Below are 7,700 nucleotides of genomic sequence, written 5' to 3' on the forward strand. Positions count from 1 at the left end.
TTGTGATGGAGGTAAGATTTAAGGAAGGCGTGGATCAGTTAGCACACACACACACACACACACACACACACACACACACTTATCAATCTTACTGTTAGCGCTCTCTCTCTCTCTCTCTCTCTCTCTCTCTCTCTCTCTCTCTCTCTCTCTCTCTCTCTCTCTCTCTCATATTCGTGGTCTTCATGTGGGAAAAAGAAGGAAGGAAGGAAGGAAGGAAGGAAGGAAGGAAGTCTAATGATCTACTTTGTTCAATGTCTCCTCCTCCTCCTCCTCCTCCTCCTCCTCCTCCTCCTCCTCCTCCTTTGCCACCTGTTGCTTCATATACACGTTTGAGTTGCTTCTTCTTCTTCTTCTCCATCTTCTTCTTCTTAGTCTTCTCTTCTTCCTTTTCATCTCCCTTTTCTTCTTCAAATTTTTCTTCTTCTTCTTCTGATAATGATAATGATGATGATAACGGGATAGAGGAAGAAGAATTGAAGGAATGGAAGGAAGGAAGGAAGAAAGGAAGGAAGGAACGAAAGAAGAAAAAGGAAGGAAGGAAGGATTAGGGAAGGAAGAAAAAAAAGGATAAAAAAAGGAGATGAGGAAGGAGAGGAAGAAGAGATGAAGGAAAAATGACGATGAGGAGAAGGAGGAGAAGAAAGAAGAGGAGGAAGAGGAGGAGGAAGAGAGAAAAATAGAGAAGTGCAACGAAGCGAAGTGAAGAGATTCCCTTGTGTGTGTGTGTGTGTGTGTGTGTGTGTGTGTGTCGTCCATCAAGGCATCTCGTTTGCAATTAAAACACACACACACACACACACACACACACACACGAATGTTTCTCTGACAACTTCAATATCATTCCCGTAATCGAGAGAGAGAGAGAGAGAGAGAGAGAGAGAGAGAGAGAGAGAGAGAGAGAGAGACAATAGATATAATTGAGGAAAAAAAGGAGGAATAAGAGAGAAATCACGGAGGAAAGTGAGAGAAACATGGAGGAAAGATGAGGGAAGGAGGGAAAATGGAGGAAAGAATGGAGGGAGGAAGGGAGGGAAATAACTGAAATGGGAGGAGCTGAACAAGAGGAGGAGGAGGAGGGGAGGAGGAGGAGGAGGAGGAGCTTTCACCTGTGTGGCGCCAGAGTGGAGGCAATGAGCCGCGAGGAAGAGGAGGAGGAGGAGGAAGAAGAAGAAGCGGAGGAGGAGGAGGAGGGCGGTAACGTTTGTCGGCGCCGATGAAGGGAAAGAAAGAAGGAAGAGGAGGAAGAAGAGGTAGGAGGAGGAGGAGGAGGAAGAGGAGGAGGATAAGAGGGTAGGACTGAATTGTGCAATAGAAGGAAAGGAGGAAGAAAGGCCAGGAGAGAGAGAGAGAGAGAGAGAGAGAGAGAGAAGTATTGTTCCTGGATTAACTCTCATTTGACAGCGGACATATCACGTATTTGACAGGTAGTTGACACGCCCCTACCCCCCCCCCTCCTCCTCCTCCTCCTCCTCCTCCTCCTCCTCCTCCTCTTCTCTTCCTCTTCTTTTCCTCTTCATATACTTCCCTCCACCCTTCTTCTTTTCCTTCCTCTACTTCCTCTCCTCTCTTTCTGCCCTCCTCCTCCTCCTCCTCCTCCTCCTCTTCTTTCTCTTCTTCCCTCTTCCTCCTTTCCTCTTCCTCTTTCTCATCTCCCTCTTTTCCTGTCTCCTATCTTTTCTATCTCTCCTTCCTTTTCCTTCTAATCTCTCCTCTTCCTTCCTTCTCCCTCCTCCTCCTCCTCCACCTCCTCCTCCTCCTCCTCCTCCTCCTCTTCTTCCTTCCTTCCCATTCTTTTCTTATTGTTTCCATTCCATTGATTTTTTTCTTCCTCCTTTTCCTTCTTTCCTCTTGTCCCTCACTCGAGATTTTTCCTCCTCCTCCTCCTCCTCCTCCTCCTCCTCTTCTTCCTCATCTTCCTCCTCCTCCTGTTCTTCCTTTTTCTCTCCCACACTAGAAACTCTTCCTTACTCACCCAGTTTTCCCCCCTCTCAAATCTTCCTACCTCCTCCTCCTCCTCCTCCTCCTCCTCCTCCTCCATACAATCCCATCACCTCGACCTTAACCTCTTCCTTCCTCCCTTTCCTCCCTTTCCCTCTTTCAACACTTCCTCCGTCCTTCCCTTTTTCCTCCCTCCCCTCTCTCCCCTCTCTCCTCCCCTCCCTTTCCTCCCTTTTCTTCATCCTCTTCTTTTCCTCCCATCTTTTGTCTCCACCCTTCTGTTACCTAATCTATCCTCCTCCTTTTGCCTTCTTTTTCCTTCCTTTCTTCCTCTCTTCTCTCTCTTCTTTTTCCTCTTCTCCTTCGTATTCTTTTTCCTTCCTTCCTTCCTTCCCTTTTGCCTTTTGTTCCTCCTTCCTTCTCTCATGTTTTTTTTTTTTTTTTTTTTCTGGCTTGCGTCACGGTACCATTCTGAAGGCCGAGGTATTTTAGGCTCTCGAGGAAGGCTTGGAGAGATGGATGATTCGAATGCCTTGTCTGTTAGTCTGTCTTTCTCTCTCTCTCTCTCTCTCTCTCTCTCTCTCTCTCTCTCTCTCTCTCTCTCTCTCTCTCTCTCTCTCTCTCTCTCTCTCTCTTTTTTCTCTATCTATCTGTTTTCTCTATCTATTTATCTATCTGTGTATCTATCTATCTAGCTAATGTATTTTTTTCCCTCTTTCCTTCCTTTTCTTTCCCTCCTTCCTTCTGTCTTTCCTTGTTTTCTTTTTCATTTCATTTCTTTTTTCTGCTTTTCTTTTCATTCTTTTTCTTCTATCTTTCGTTCATTACTTGTTTATTTATTCCTTTATCTTTAACTTTATTTATTTATTTACTTATTTACTGACCACCACCACCGCCACCACCACCACCATCATCACCACCACCATCATTATCATCACCACCACCACTACCATCACCACCAACACCTTACCCCCCCCTTCTATATTCTTCCCTCCAACAACCCCAACCACCATCGTCACCACCACCATCATCACCACCACCATCATCATCACCATTTTCTTCCCACGCACACCACCATTACGTTCGGCGCCATAAATATCATGAGATGGACAAAGACGGTAGCGCGCGGAGGAGGAGGAGGAGGACGAGGAGGAGAAGGAGGAGGAGGAGGAGGAGGAGGAGTGATTACCTACCTCCTCGTAAAGATAAGAGGAGGAGGAGGCGGTGACAGCAGCGAGGAGGCGGAGTTTATTGGAGGAGGAGGAGGAGGAGGAGGAAGAGGAGGAAGAGGAGGAGGGGAAAGTGAGTTTGTTTTCTTGCATGTTCCAAATCGACTCCAAAACTATAGAGAAAATCAAAGACGAGGAGGAGGAGGAGGAGGAGGAGGAAGAAGAAGAGGAGGAGGAGAGGCGGACAAACAGAAGGAGGAAGAATATTGGAAGATCTTTTTTGTAGATATATTTTACTTGAATGCGAACAGAAGAGAAAAAACAGGAAAATTGAACAGGAGTTAAGAGACGGAGGAGGAAGAGGAGGAGGAGGAGGAGGAGGAGGAAGAGGAGGAGGGAAGGAGGTATTTTTTATATATTTTATGGTGGAAATCTAACCACAAACATGACTGGAGGGAAGATATCAAGGAGGAGGAGGAGGGAGGAGGGAGGAGGAAGAAGAAGAAGAAGAACAGGAGGAAAAAAATACAGAATACATGAAGAAAAGTTAAAAAAAAAACATGAAAAAGAAGAAAGGGGAAGAAATATAATTAGGAGAGAGAGAGAGAGAGAGAGAGAGAGAGAGAGAGCGTATGTGTCGTGGTATACTGTTACGATAATTATACGTTCGTTGCTGTCGTTGTTGTTGTTGTTGTTGCTGTTGTCGTTGTTGTTGACTGTATTCTTCGTATTTTTACCAATTATTATTATTATTATTATTATTATTATTATTATTATTATTATTATTATTTTTTTTTTTTTTTTTATTATTATTATTATCACTTTATTATTATTGTTGTTGTTGTTGTTTTTGTTATTATTGTTATTGCTATTCGTAACATCATTCACATTTTCTCTTCTCTAAAACGTCTCTTTTTTTTTCTTCTTCTTCCCTCCTCCTCCTCCTCCTCTTCCTCCTCCTCCTCCTCCTCTTTCTGTTTTCTCCTTCAAACTCCAAAATCTCAATAACTTCAATAACTCCAAGACATTTTTACCCCCCAAACAAACTCACAAACAAACAAACAATAAATAAATAAATAGGTAAATAAATTAATTATGAATAAGCCAACTTCTTCAAACAAAGCGATACGATATAAACATCAAACCATGAACAAAAGGTTAAATCACTAATGCATTCAGTCTTAAGTATTTTTTCTGTAGCCTGACCTTTCGTGTGCCCATGTTTCCCTTTTTCTGTAGCCTGACCTTTCGTGTGTTCATGTTTCTCTTTGTAGCCTGACCTTTCGTGTGTCCATGTTTCCTTGTATAAGTAGCCTGACCTTCCGTGTGCCCATGTTTCCCTTTTTCTGTAGCCTGACCTTTCGTGTGCCCATGTTTCCCTTTTTCTGTAGCCTGACCTTTCGTGTGTCCATGTTTCCCTTTTTCTGTAGCCTGACCTTCCGTGTGCCCATGTTTCCCTTTTTCTGTAGCCTGACCTTCCGTGTGCCCATGTTTCCCTTTTTCTGTAGCCTGACCTTCCGTGTGCCCATGTTTCCCTTTTTCTGTAGCCTGACCTTTCGTGTGTCCATGCTTCCTTGTATATATAGCCTGACCTTTCGTGTGTCCATGCTTCCTTGTATATATAGCCTGACCTTTCGTGTGTCCATGCTTCCTTGTATATATAGCCTGACCTTCCGTGTGCCCATGCTTCCTTGTATATATAGCCTGACCTTCCGTGTGCCCATGCTTCACCTAACCTAACCTAACCTAACCTAGGGGCTCTTACACCCTTGCTTGCCGAACAGGACAAGTCTGGAGCTGCTTTTGCATAGTAATGATCGGTCAGCTGACGTTTTCTGATACATGTTCGAAAGATCGGATATCAGTGGATGACTAAACTATTATTGTAAGCACCTTTTTGTTCCTTAATGTAGAAATAACTAAATCAAAACATATGACTGACGGAACAACATTCAGTTTTACTTGGAAGGTGTCCATGAAAAGGTTATAAAAGTGTGATTGTACCCTCAGTGGCCTCGACAGCAGCACGCGGGCAACACATTAATAGCCCTTGAACCCAGTAGCAGCGATAGGCCAAATTTGTGGCTTTACCGTGTAGCAGCGACGGGCCAAATTTGTGCCATGATATAAACCCCCCAAAATAGATGATACATAATCTGATCACTAATGCTTTGATATATATTATGAAATGCTTTGTGTGAGTCAAGATTTTTTCTCATATTTCTCGCTTGGAGGGACCAGTAAGAAACATGATCCCGCTGCTACCGAAGAAGAAGCATCAATATTCCTGCATCAACGCCTTTTTCGTGGACATAAGAGATGGAAACTTGCTTAATTGAAATGTTTCGGTTAAATCCTGCGTCATGGAGTACAAAGAGCCCGTTATATACGAAGAAATTATAGAAGAAACATATCTACAGCCGTATCAAAACCCGGAATAGGCAAGTTTGGCGCAGCAAAGTCGATATCAAGACCAAGATTGCCCATCGAACGTAGCAGCTCCGTGTGATTAGGTCCCTCGGAAGCTCGGCAAAAGTCGCTGCCCGAAGGTCCTGGAGCATAACCGCCCTCGTACAACAGTGGCTTTAGGGGCTGGTGGTCAACTTTCCAACACACACACACACACACACACACACACACACACACACACACACACACACACACACACACCACACACCCCGATGTTACCTGTGTCATTACCTGTGTGTGTGTGTGTGTGTGTGTGTGTGCGTGTCTTAACCACAGTTTTCCCTCGCTTTTCATTGTACTGCGTTTCTGTTTTCCAGCGGTGACTGTGTGGTGGTGGTGGTGGTGGTGGTGGTGGTGATGGTGGCGGTGGTGGAAGTGGTGGTGATTGCGTGATTATGACAGTGATGATTTTGATATAGTCGTGGTGGTTGTGGTGGTGGTGGTGATGATGGTGATGGTGATGATGATGATGATGATGATGATGACACTTTTTGCATTTTCTTCTTTTAATATGAAAGAGAATGACGTGTTTTTTTATTTTTTATACATTCACTTTCTCTTAGACGAAAGTGAAAAAGAGGAAAACTTTGATATATTACTTGACAAAATATTACTACTACTACTACTACTACTACTACTACTACTACTAAATATGTCGTAGTAATTGAAAGTGAAGAAAATATTACTAAAAATATATAAAGTTATATCAAATTGCTCTTGCAGAAGCAGCGTGGCGAGAGAGAGAGAGAGAAAAGCAACAGGTTGGAGGGAAAAAACAGAGTCGCAAGTCACACACAGGACACGCTCGCTTTGTCCTCCTCCTCCTCCTCCTCCTCCTCCTCCTCCTCCTCCTCCTCCTCCTCCTCTTCCTCCTCCTCCTGTTGCCCTTCACGTCCTTCTCTTCCCTGCTCTTCCTCCTCCACAGCGGACGTTCTTCCTATCCCCTTCCTCCTCCTCCTCCTCCTCCTCCTCCTGTTGCCCTTCACGTCCTTCTCCTCCCTGCTCTTCCTCCTCCACAGCGGACGTTCTTCCTATCCTCCTCCTCCTCCTCCTCCTCCTCCTCCTCCCCAACACTTAGTGGTTAATGCTCTTCCGGCGCGCGTCTCACTCTGGACGCGTGGCCACCAACACCACCAACACCATCGTCATCACCACCACCACCACCAACACCATCGTCATCACCACCACCACCACCAACACCATCGTCATCACCACCACCACCACCAACACCATCGTCATCACCACCACCACCACCACCAATATCACTTCCAAATCTCTGCTCTTCATGGTATAACAGTGAAAGGAATGAAAGCGTAGATACTTTTTATAGTAAAGGAAACAACAGCTCAAGGGCAGTAAACAAAGAAAGCAATGGAAAAGAAGCCCGCTAATCGCTGCTTCTGTATAAGACAACAGGAGTGGCCGAAGAGGAGACAGCTTCGGGTGGTTAGGCGTCTTGCGATACTCCCCTCGTGATAGAGTTCAAGGTTCACATTCTTACATCGACGGATGGGGCTCCAACTACGACCATTTCCCAAGGCCTCAGTGAAGATTGACACTGGTTTTCATGGGTGATTCTCCCTTTCAAGATGTAGAAGAAGTGTATAACTATCACTAGGATCACAAAACAGTGGATATTCTGAGACGTATCGGAATCCCACTGCGACCATTTCCCAAGGCCTCAGTGAAGATTGACACTGGTTTTCATGGGTGATTCTCCCTTTCAAGATGCAGAAGTGTTTAACTATCACTAGGATCACAAAACAGTGGAGAGGAGTCTCGATACTTGTGAGAGTCAATATTCTGAGACGTATCGGAATCCCACTGCGACCATTTCCCAAGGCCCCAGTGAAGATTGACACTGGTTTTCATGGGTGATTCTCCCTTTCAAGATGTAGAAGAAGTGTATAACTATCACTAGGATCACAAAACAGTGGAGAGGAGTCTTGATACTTGTGAAAGAGTCAATATTCTTAGACGTATCGGGTTCCCACCTCGACTATTTTCCAAGGCCCCAGAGAAGATTGACACTTGTTTTCATGGGTGATTCTCCCTTTCAAGATGTAGAAGAAGTGTATAACTATCACTAGGATCACAAAACAGTGGAGAGGAGTCTTGATACTT

Source organism: Eriocheir sinensis, chromosome 47, assembly GCF_024679095.1.
Source record: "Eriocheir sinensis breed Jianghai 21 chromosome 47, ASM2467909v1, whole genome shotgun sequence".
Lineage (NCBI taxonomy): Eukaryota > Metazoa > Arthropoda > Malacostraca > Decapoda > Varunidae > Eriocheir > Eriocheir sinensis.